Source organism: Apostichopus japonicus, chromosome 4 (assembly GCF_037975245.1).
Source record: "Apostichopus japonicus isolate 1M-3 chromosome 4, ASM3797524v1, whole genome shotgun sequence".
NCBI classification, from domain to species: domain Eukaryota; kingdom Metazoa; phylum Echinodermata; class Holothuroidea; order Aspidochirotida; family Stichopodidae; genus Apostichopus; species Apostichopus japonicus.
In genome coordinates, this window is record NC_092564.1 from 17,364,428 (window position 1) to 17,377,612 (window position 13,185).

A 13,185-nucleotide genomic window follows, 5' to 3' on the forward strand; every position below is an offset into this window, starting at 1 on the left:
TCCTAGGACTATGACGTGTTCAATTCCACGAAAAGTTAGACAGCGGGTATAATTACAAGCAAGTATATGCCAGACTTCGGGGTACGAACTTAATACCAGTGGCGTAGGAAGGTACTTTTGAGTGGGGGGGGGCTGAAGACTGATGGCCGGCCTGGGGGAGGGGTTTAAGGGGAGGGGGTGTCCCCCTTTGAAATGTTTTTGCATTTCCAGGTGACCTCAGATGCAATTTGGTGCAATATAGCACACTTCAACCCACCCACTCCATTTTGTATATAATTTTGCTTTTTCACCTGGCCTTAGATGCAATTTGGTGCTCCAAATGAGATTTTTTTCTCATTTGGAAATGAAAAAGGGGTTTTCTGACTTGCGAAGCGGGGGGCGCCGACCCCAGCCCCCCCCCCGGTTCCTACGCCCTTGCTTAATACACGTATATGCTAGACTACGGGTACGAACTTACTACAAGTATAGGCTAGTAGTCTCGAATGAGAAACAGAATCCTTGTCGATATACTTTCTTGAGTACTTTATTTCTATATTCTTATGGGTGTATATCCGGTTTTTATGTATGATACAGCTGGGAATTGCTTCCAGGCTGCCTATTCCGCTATTAACGCGGAATATATGTTGCATATAGTTACCGGAGAGGTTCACCTTGGCTCGGAGAGTGCGCCCAACCCTAAAACCTGCAATTGTACTTAAATCTGTCCTATGGTAACCAATTCATAATGACAGACTGGCGACTTTTCCTCCAAAATCAACACCATTTTGTCAGCTTGCGGAAGTTTTTGGTGTCATTATGCCTGTTAAAGTCAAGTCAATTGGTATTTTGTATTATCATAAGCCAAAAAGTCTTTAGTACACCGTTCACCTTGCATGCTAAACTCGTTTGGTTCAGTCTGAATAATAAGAAAGAAAAAAAAATCAAATCCATTTATACACAAAACTACGAAGGGTTTGTTATGTCAAGTGTCTTGATACACACATGAGTACATAGCGCCAACCTCATTACCGTAGCGTTCGAGATGTATAGGCATGAGTCCAAGATGGTACACGGAGTGTTTTGTATGGAACGCCAAAAGGGTAAACAATTAACGATCATGATGTAAAAACATATACGAAAATGATCACATGATTATTCTATATACGTAGACCCTCTCTGCTAAATAATGGTATCCTCTAATAGGGAATATATACTGCACCGTCATATTGAAGCACATTGCAAGTCCCTAGCGTGTTCAACCAGAAAGTTGATGTTTCTAAATAGTAGCTGACTACATGGTTAAACAAATCAAAACTATCTATGACGTTTTGGTACATAACGAACGAACAATGCGTAATATATTTCACACAGCTAGTTGAAAACTATACTCCAGGAAGTTGGATCACAGTAGGGGGTCTGTGACGTCATCCGGGCAAATGCTCTTTTGGAAGTATTAGTTCCTCGATCTTCTGGTTGATTTATCCTTGAAATATGATATATATAGTTGTGAAAGTTCTCTGTATAGAATTTGATCAAAATGTATCTTTTTTGTGTGGAATATTCCTTTTTGTTTGTGAATAAATGATTGGCAAATTATATAAAAAACAAAGACATTTTCACACCTGAAGTGCCCTGATGACATCATCCATTCTGCTGTTGCCAGATGCATTTACAAAATACCACTATAAACATACAAAAAAAAAATCATATATTCGCAATACAAAATACTATGAGGGATGTGGTTTTCACAGGTAGATTCAGAAAATTTTCAGCAATTTTGTTCAGCAATCAACATTAGCCACCAGAAAATCCTTTGAAAAATGGCCTACCAGTATATATAATTAAATAAGAGATATAGTAGAATAAAAATAAAATTGAATATGAAATAAACATATGTTAAGTATCCTGGCAGACGACAATCTGGAGATTGGCAATAATGAGCAGACGACACTAATAATGAGCAGACGACACTGAGCAACTGTATAGGAATGAAGTAAACAATGTGATAAACACTTCCTCTTCCTAATTTCACTCATATCCGTTCTAATTTGAGTTGTTGACACTTCAAATTTCACTTAAAATTGACACATTCAATGGTAACGGTAAGTGACAAATAATGCCACCCTCTGATTTCAAACATTAAAAGGTGAACGCAGATCTGAAAATTCAAACAATACTTCCTGTGTTAGAGCTTCATTTCGGATGTAAAGATTATACAAGCTCACCTTTAAAGTGGTGTGGAAACCTGTTTTGCATCTGTATGATCTATGAGGCTAGCGGCAACTAGTAGTACATGTGACCCCTTTCCTCTTTATCCCTCAACAGAGGATTGCAAACAGGTGGTTTCGATTTCATTGCATACAGAAATTATAGTACATTAGGCTATAGGACCTATACTTAGCTTCAAACTAAAAGAATAGACCACCGTTAAACAGGATTTCTATCAGGATCAGGATCACTACCACTATAACTACCACTACCATTATCACTACCACTATCATGATCACTATCATTATCACTAGCACTACCACTATCATTATCACTACCACTATCATTATCACTATCACTATCACTATCATTATCACTATCATTATCATTATCACTATCACTATCATTATCATTATCATGATCATTATCAATATCATTATTATGATCACTATCACTACCATTATCGTGATCATAATCATGATCATTATCATTACCAATATTATTTATATATTTTAAGAATATGTAAAGAATAAAGTAATCACCTGGTTGGTTCAAACCAGTGCATTGAATCTGAAGCATATTATCATTTAGACCACAGGTGCCCTCTTAGTTTCAATTTGAAGAAGCAGAGGTTTGGAACAGACTGTATTGGAATCAAGTATAGTGAATTAAGCTACTTCGATTCCAAAAACACAAGACACTCATTTATAAGCCGAAGTTTAGCACAATGTTGAAGCAGGAATCCAGGTTTGTTGTTGTATTTATTGATATTGAGGCGTATTTGTTCAAAACTGCCTAAGGTAGTTGCTTTCAGTTGATAATTTTGGTAGGACTACTTCAAACAATACAATATAGTATTTTTTCAGTAATAATGTAATATAAGGGTTAAATATTATATTTGGAAAACATACTTTTTTTTTATCGGGTGAAGTATGGTGCCACTATGCCGAAAGAAATATATACATAGCTTTAATGGTTTTTCCGCCACGTATTACTGACACGTATTACTGATACGTATCTGTATATATCGGTATATATATATATATATATATATATATATATATATATATATATATATATATATCGGTATATACATATATATGTATATCGGTATATATATATATATATATGTATATGTATTTGTATTTGTATATGTATATATATGTATATATATATATATATATATATCGGTATATATATATATGTATATGTATTTGTATTTGTATATGTATATATATGTATATATATATATATATATATATATATATATATATATATATATATATATACAATACTATTTACCGATACTGTGTGCGTCAACGTCTGTGGATTTATGTTATGTTACTTTAACTTATAACAAAGTCATACTGACACGTATTACTGATACGTATCTGTATATATCGGTATATATATATATCGGTATATATATATATATATATATGTATGTATTTGTATATGTATATGTATTTGTATATGTATATATATATATATATATATATATATATATATATATATATATATATAATACTATTTACCGATACTGTGTGCGTCAACGTCTGTGGATTTATGTTATGTTACTTTAACTTATAACATAAAGTCATAGAGAAAGAGTTTTCCAACAAACATGCCAACTACCTAATTATCCTGTTTACGTTTATGGCAAATTACTTCAGATGTTGTTATATTCCAACGCAATGAATGTAGGTTAAAGGTCAGCGGTAAAACAAAAAATGAGTACCGTATATATGCTAATATGGCACCAGGTTCACTGCGACACATAATGGCTAACTAAAACCTTCCTCTATGTCTGAGAATAATTGTAAGTATGGTAAGAATCTCTATAAACTTATACTTTTGAATAATTTTTAACACAATTCATGATGCTTACATTTCTAGGGATCCCCTTTTGAGTAATACACCTAGGCCTATATAACTGTTCCGATTATTTCTACCTCTATTTCCCTGCGTTGTTCACTTCCTTTTTCACGTTCCCTGCTCGCTTTTCCCTTCCTCTACCCCTAGAACATAAGTTCCCCCACTCCATTCCCCTCCCCTACCCCCCCTTTACGGCCTCTCCGTTGACCTTTACATACCCTAGCATACACACCCCCTTCACCTTAGTAATACAACTAAATCAAATTGGTAACAAAGCTCTCAAAACGCTTGATCATGGCATAGGCGATCTGTTTAAATGCTCAAATTCCCGGCCAGATGTCTGTCTGTTCTTGTAGTAGATATCCATATCACCTTGTTAACTAGCCATGCCAACCTAGTTCAGTTGTTCCGCTTAAAACTGACAACAAATATTAACTTGACCAGTCCTGATTAGCTGTGTTGTATGATAAATTGATAACAGGTCAGAAGTATTCATTTCCGATCAAAACTTTAAGAAGTGTCGCTAAATTTCCGGATCTTGGGCCAATGACCACGTAAAACGGACTGCCCAATATATATATATTCTTTTTTTAAGTTTCTGTTCCGACAGTTTTTGCACGAGATATTCGATGACTGATTTTGTATATTATATACAGGTATTGGTCAAACTTATGTACACGAAAAGACCTTATTAACGATAATGTGTGAGTGACCTGGGTTGAAAACTGAGCCTTACAAATAGCACATATCAACAATGAGGCAAATGCGAAAAGTTAAGGATATGTACAGTAATAAAGCCTCATATACGAACTGAGTCAATTGAGCACAAGTTTACGAACACTAGCATATTATATATATATATATATATATATATATATATATATATATATATATATTATAATAATATAGATGTATATGTATATATATATATATATATATTCCAACTCACTGCAGTTTCATTTTACATGTGTATATTATATATATTGCTGGCGATACTGATGGGTGAGTTTGCGCATGCGGCCTTGGTCCCTTTGAGAGTTGCAGCTGTTGTCATTGCGGTCACTTACAAATATCGCGGTTTATGTTGATTACATTGCTCAAAGTGTTTTCATACCCTGATGGCATCAGTTCTTCTACCACAAACGTGGTGGGAGCAAAACTTTTAATCACCACAAAATTAGTACGAGTAGAAATACAAGGAAGTAAAACACGGGAAAACATAGAACACAGATTATATTTTATTTTTCTTTCCCCTTATCGCCGGTCGATCATTGACACACAATCGGTTCCCTAGTAGTAGGCCTATATGCTAGTACGTTACTTGCTCACTATGCCAGCCGAGTGGAGGTCATATTTTGACAAAAAAATTAATCCGTACGTTCCACTGATGCTATAAGCTCGAATGCTTATTACAATATGCACATAAACTGCCATCGTCCTTATACGTGTATAAAAAATACAGACACACCCGGTTGCTTGAAGGGTTAATTTCCTTCTCTATCTGTTTTATTTGTTTAAACTTTGCCTTCTAAGCTGTTCGAAAAGTGTTAACTATCTATATACAGCAGGATAAAGGTTGGTTAAAGATTAAATTCAGTACAAAACACTACAAGTCTTCTTTGAGTGCATCATTTGTTTAGGATGACACTTCCCCCAAACACCGCTTGGTACGTATCAGCGCAAACACCACCCCCTCCTCCCTTCCACTCCCCCTTTTGTGGATTTTGTTAAGATTTAATTTGTGAATAACAAACTATAAGAAAATTAAAATGACACGTACAATCATACTTGACTTTAAATTACTGAGAGGGTTTAAAACACTGATCACGTGACCTGTTTCTATTTTAAAGGTTTGGACCAGCGACATTCACAACGTTATAATGTGAAGAACAATGCGCCAAGTTACATATGACGCCATACAGGTTTGTGGTACACTACCCGCCAAGCCACAATTTTATTTTTAGTTTATCGTTTTTGTTGTCATCGCATCAAGGCAAGACTAAAATCATCGACACTGACAGAATGATCACATTGTTTCCCTATATACGGTATATATATATATATATATATATATATATATATATATATATATATATACAGATGTTCCCTTCGGTCTAGAGTGGAGTTGGAGGAAGGCCATGGGGGGGGGGGGGGTGAGTGGTGAGGAAAGGCACAGGAATATTATAGGATAACCACTACCTCAATTATGTAATCGTAAATGTCATCAGTTTTGCCTCCAGATATACTGGAACAACAGATTATGGTCACAAAAATAGTAATCCACACTGTGATCTTGAATTATCTATTTTAATACTCCTTAATGGCTGGGAATAAATTCGAGGATCAAAGCTTTGCAAAGCTTTGCAAACTTCAATCAACTTTTAGCGTGCTCACTGTTCGGAACAAATACCGAAGACCTGAAACTGACACCTCCGCCAACCTCACCCTACCGTTTAACATTATGATATGTTTTATCTGGGAATCTCCCCAGATCCCACTCCCCCCCCCCCCTCCCCCTTGCCTTTCTCAGTCTGCGTTCAAGCATGTTTGTCCCGGGTTGCGGAATTATAGATGCCACGGGAAGAGCTTGAATTTGACTGAAAACAGTAAACAAACAACCTCCTCAACAAGTTCACAGTTATAATGATGAGAGTGGTGGGTCAAGTACCTACTATAGCCCGAGTACGTCGTCGCCAAACAAACAACATTCCAGTTAAAACTTACACACACACAAAGATACTCCCCAATGAGAGACAACGTTTGACATTGTGTTATCTCAATGGACTCAATCACTACCAGCGTGAAGACAGAAAGTCACTCACACGTGACCTTGTTGACCTCACATTCTTGATCGGATGCGGCGGTATCGATCTTATCCGCCCACACTGGCTGCTAACAAATATCACAAAAAGGCCAATATAGGCCTACCTCCCAACCAACACAGCGTCAAACTTCACTATACAGGGTTTTTTAATATATTTTTTATATAAAGTGCGTTGGATACGCATCTATGCATGGGCTGACGTCAGTGCGGAAGGAGGGGGGGGGGGGGGAAGGGGGAATGTCTGGCCACTCTCTCTCTCTATCTGCTTCCACACGAAGTGAGATATTGAATTAAAGAATGTAAATGATGATGAATTTGCGTGGTAATTTAATGTAAACCTCAGTAATTCGTTGGATGTACACAGGCATATAATCTTCAAAGAATACTTCGGCACCCATTGCTTTTTAGGGGTGGCTTACCGTGACTAGATACATTTTAGAAATGCTTCCTACGTGTGGGCGAGACACCTGCTTTTCTATAATTACGTATTTGTTTTACGCTAACTGCTCATTTAAGTTACTTATACGCTTCATACGATTGTAAACTTTGCCCTAGTAGCATTTATAAGTGAACTTTATTATCCCTTGCGGCATATGCCACATGCATGTACCGATCCATTGTCTACCTCACTCCTCAGCGGTTGATACCACTCGGTTTCTCCTTTGCTGACCACCGACCCTGCCCCCCCCCACTCCTCCCCATCCCCTCACAGATAGACGGGCGTAATACAAAGTCTGTATATAGGAAATAGATCATATGTCTGCATAGGATGGTCACATAAAGCAAAGCGACTAGAAATTGCCAGAACATACTTGGCAGACGATTTATGTCAGATTCGATGAAGTCACGTGACTCTGACTTCATTCTAATCAATCTTGTCGTGCCTTTATAAACAAACCGCATGTAGAGAAAGGGTAACGGCACACCTAGGGTGCAAATTCGGGGAATTTAACATGAACATGAACAACAAACAAAGACGAAATCAATTAAGTAAAAAGAAAAATGTCCTTTCACTTTTGAGGTTTTAGTGCGTGTAAATGTTTAGTAAAAACATATAGTAAACACCATGCGTGTTAATATAGTTGATACGTCACGTTTCAAGATCAAACTTGAACTATAACCGTGGTATTAAAAATTTACGAAAACAAAATTAACTTGAATGGAGAGCAGTCAAAAACAGTGTTGGTTTTTGACATATGTCAATATTGATGTGACATAAACATTCTTAAATTCCAAAGGGTTCAGAGGTCACGCGTGTGAATTTAGTCTTCTCCTGAGTGGAGTCGCCAGAAATTTGCAAGAGTGGGAGAGGGGGAGGGGAGGGGTGGGGTGGAGCACAGCAAAATGAGAGCAACATTTGGGGGGTCACAGAAATGGGGGTAATGCAAACTGGCGCAGGACATTTTGCGGTTTTCATCATTTCCAGAACTATACTGTCAGCTCCAAATCAGCAGAAGTTTAGAGTTAGACCTAAGTAAATGATCGTCAGTAGAAGTCAAAATGGGGACCCAACCACTCCCCCCCCCCCCATCCTCCCTCACATTGGCGATGCCACTGCTTCTCCTCAGAGTGAATTCCAGTAAATTTACATTTTACATGGATTAAAAGCACTCAATATAGTCACTCGCCTGTCTAAGCTTTAAGTCATATGAGGTCACTCAATGGTACGAGTGAATTTTATACATCTCCAATGACTGACTGCATGTCATCCCTGACACTCTCCAGATAAAAGGGTCTCGGTCTTTGGAAGTTTAAACAGCAATAAAAGGCTGGCTAGTAGACATACATATATATAGTCTTTATTGTCACATATTCCAAGAGCAACAAAATCAAGTGCTATAGTAATGATTCTATAGCAGCTACCCCAGTTTGCCATTTATTCACCTTAATCCATGAAAAACCTTCAAAGCTTAAATTGATGATGACATCGGTTCATCGGTGCAGGCCTCAATGTTATAACATTAATGTTAATACATTGTTTTATAAATTCTAATATAAACATGTTCTTGTAACTTCATATAAACAACAGAGCCCACTTGGACGACATTCAACACCCTTCGACCTTGAGAAATAATATTTGTAAATGCATTGTAAAAAAATATGTCATTTGAGGCCATAGGAGTAGAGACTTTTGTTCTCCAATTGAGTTCTGTGTTGCATCCGGGGAACCTTATGATCTGTGATTTAGACTAAGTAGTTCAGCCGCTTTGATCAACGCGTTTCAGATGTTAAGAGGGTAAATTCCTCAAAATTAAATGAGGGATTGAAATATACAGTGGACTGATTGCAGTGGCTTCTAACGATCTAAAACACGTCACGCTTTTGTTTTTGGCGGGGGTAGGCGGGGGCGTAAAGTCATCATTTAATTTGACAAGGTGAAAAAGAAAGTTGTTGTTGGTATGCAGCCAATGTTCACAAACTGTTATTTGGTGGATTAAAATATCTTAACGTATATTCTTCTCGGTGTGTTTTTCTTCAGTATTGCTTGTTTTGTCTTTGTTTTCAATTATCATCTTTGCTTTTGAATAATACACTGTTCTCGACGACGAATCTCTTTCGCTGACAGTGTTCTGTTTTCGATTTTAATTCAAAATCGACCAATGCAGTTTCGTTGAGGGCGGAGCCTAGGGCGTCTTAATTTGAATATGTGTCAAACTTGACGTTATATCCAGTCACGGTCATCTCATTCGTTGACAGCTTCAAAATGGGAAGCGTTTGAGCTTTCACCTAACCTAATCTGGTCAGAAAAATTGACCTTAACTTATCATCACACCCCGGTAAGCGGCTCAACAAGTCTATTCATGTCACCAGTAATTAGAAGTGTTAGAAATCTGGCTCCCCAATTAGAAAGATGAAGAGATAACCGTGTTAACACGACGCACCCAAAATAAAAGTCCCTTAAGCAAAAATAAGTAGGTTTTGCATAGAAGAATGCTTAGAATTTTTTTTATATTTTGGTCTAAATTGGTGGTTGGAGCTTCTGGCCTGAACACTTCTATAAACAGCCACCCCTCCCCCTCCCCCCAACCGCCCCCGGCATAGATCAATTTTCGTTAAATTTTCAAGGAATTCGAAAGGTTTAGCTTCTTATCTCGTAACCAGCTGGTGAGCCTACCGTAATAACTGGATACAGAATGTGAGAGAAAAAAATGTATGCACAGCTAAAAGATATTCACAACTTGGAAATTACATGTTAGACACAGAATGTGAATGTTTTGGTTTCCTTAAACATTACACTATGGTGTGATATATAGTTACACATAATGTTATTACGTGGACACTGAATGGGTGATGTTGTGGTACTAGTATTTACACACTATACAATGTCATTACATGGACAATGAATGGGTTATGTTCTAAATTTACCTATTTTTTCTTTTTTCATTGTACCTGTCTCTCTCAATTGTATTGTATATCAAAATATTCGTTTATACTTTGTTAAACATTCATGTACTGTACACAATTGCTGGAAATAAATTGTTGTCATTGTCATTATCATTGTCATTGTCATAATGTGGTTATCTCATATGTGCATTGAATGGACGGTGTCCTATACTATTACTTACACACTATATTGTTATTACGTGGACACCGAATGGATGCCACTATACACTGTCATTACTTGAACAATGAATGGATGGTGTGCTATACTTGTGCTATATGGTGGTACACACGCGTTACAGAAATCCAGTATGTGTCAGTAAGTGTGAAAAGGACAGCATATATCGTGTTGAAGCCCGTTGTAAAATACTATTTGGTACAACTGCGAAACACTTAATGAACTCATAAATGGGTGTGTATACCTTTAGTCTTACTCCGTAAAAAAAAAATATATATATATATATATATATATATATATAAATATAAGCACGGCTGACCTATACAGAAAGATGACAATAGTCCTTTTGTCAGCATCGTATTACCCAACCCGCTTTTAGCAAACTCTTTGTCTTCAACACATATATAACCTGCAGTTGATGTTAAAAAAAATGGTTCACCACCCCTCACCCCTACCTCCCCCACCCCACCACACACACGCACATCTTCTCAACAGAGGTATAGTTTACTATCTTTTCTAAAACAACGTGCTTGTCATTATTAAGATTGTTTGTGTGTTCTTGTTTTTATTTGTCTCTGCTTTGCAGGACTATTGTTCAGTTGTCATTTGTACTCTAGATATATGCTTTGTTCAATCTTGAAAACAAATGCCGATTAAACTATAATAAAACCCATTGTAAATCACCAACCAATCAGTTGACCAAGAATTGTAATATCGACATAGTTTGACAAGTTGGATCATGCTGGATCGGCGTTCCATGTGCCAGTTCTGATCCTATATCTAACGTAAGTTCATTACATATGGCGAAAGTTTGTTATGATTCGAGCCGTAGAACAAGCGTTCAAGTTGTCTACAATAATATAATTCTATAAATTCCGATTGAAGCTCACTGACCGTTACACCTTCATCCTCCTAAAACTCGCCCACTGACTCCCACAAAATGTCAAACAAAACGTGCGACCTTCGACGAGAAGACATTCACCCATGGTTCACCCTAAGCTTCTTGAAAACCGGACGAGACAACCGGACAAATTATAGACCAATGCCAAGCTCTGTTTGTTATGAGGGGCCGAGGGAGAGACACTGGGTTTCTTTGACAAATTTGTGGTCCCCCTCCCCCACCCCCTCTGATGGGTCAATAAAAGTGTTTCTCAAAGGTGCACCTACAAAAGTATACTGACGTTTTTAACTACAATTTTTGTTCATTCGGTATAAAATTGAACGAATAAAGTTACTTTTTTATGTCTTTTTTCTCCGATAATCAATCCTTTAATTTCGTCTACAATGGCCTCGTTAAAGTCATAAACAAGACGAAGGATCAATCCTCTCATGGATTGTTAAAATAGGACAAAGCACACAAAAAGGATTCTTGTTCTTTTTTCGAGGTTGTATTTGTATGTATGTATATTCATGGAGCCTCGTTTATAGCTCCATGGTATATTTAAGATCCTCCTGCGAGCAGGAACTCGCGAAGAAGCCATCATTGGCTTATGAAAGCCGCAAGCTGACCGAAGTCAGTCTCTTAGATTCATATTTTAACGTCCATGATTATGAATTGTCAATTGTCAACAACTCTGTTACTGGACGACAAACATTAATCGTGGAGTGACTCGAACTCGGGGCCTTATGATTGAAAGGCACCGGCGTTAACCACTGATTCTGTGTTGTTTTGTTTTTTACCTTCAAAAAACACGTTACAGAGATGGGTTTACAAAAAGTTTGAGATGTTTCAATGATTAAGTGAATTTTAATACGTGAATGTTCATTTTTCATAAATGGGTGTAGTCACTTACTAACCTCTTTTAATGATACTCAAATGTTCCCATATTATATATATATATATTTTTAAGTATGCACTTCCTCGTGACAATTTAAACCAGTTACAAGTTAAACAAGTAAATATAACTGCAACTGAAACTATACAAGCTGCCAATGTCCTTTTACTTTAAAAAAGAAACAACTCTAAACAGGATAATTACTCACGTCAAATACGAAAATAGTGTTTTTAGGAGGAAATCAGTGAGTGGAGGTTTCAAAAACTACTATCACTTTCTCGCCGGTCAGTATATTTAGGTATAAAGATAAAAACACAATGTCATAGCCAATCCGTTCAAATCAATGTACTTCCACATTGTAGGCCGACATAGTTATGTATTAATAGTACCGTAATAAATGGCATATACGTTATGTCATGGTCATATATGGAGGAGAAGGATGACTGGTGTGAGGGAGGGTGCAGTAGTGGCCGGGGAAGGGATAGAGACCAGCAGTCTCCCGATTCCGAAGCAATAACAAGCATATGATTTTGACGATCGTTTTGCAGTATTAATATGTATACAGCACATTATATAGGCAACTTAGATAATTTTTCAGCATCACCATACCAACCATGACGATCCCCCTCCCCAACCAATACACTACCCCCCCCCCTCTTACTTGCCGCGAAGTGTTCAATTAGCCTACTCGAGAGTCGGTGGTAGAGCTAAACACTCACATACAGTACATTTTGAAATAGTCAGCGGTCAAGGAAAGTCTTGAAATAAAATAAAATATCTCCACCGTTTATAGGATTTATATACCCTAGACATCCCCAGTGACAAATTGGCAAGGGGTAGGCCTATTTGGGATTACGCCTGCTTGTAGCCCTACAACAACGTTGTTAATGCAGAATAGTTTATACGCAAGTTACTAAGTTAACGTAGGCCTATAGATACGTGTATAAATTTAAGAAGAAGTGGTT

The 13,185-nt window shown here is 37.1% G+C and overlaps 1 protein-coding gene across 1 annotated transcript in view; it reads right to left on the minus strand.

Annotated features, from left to right (window-relative positions):
• LOC139966644 (TGF-beta receptor type-2-like) overlaps positions 1–13,185 on the minus strand; it is a 33,108-nt gene that overhangs the window by 17,924 nt on the left and 1,999 nt on the right. The gene's annotated exons all lie outside the window — the stretch shown is intronic.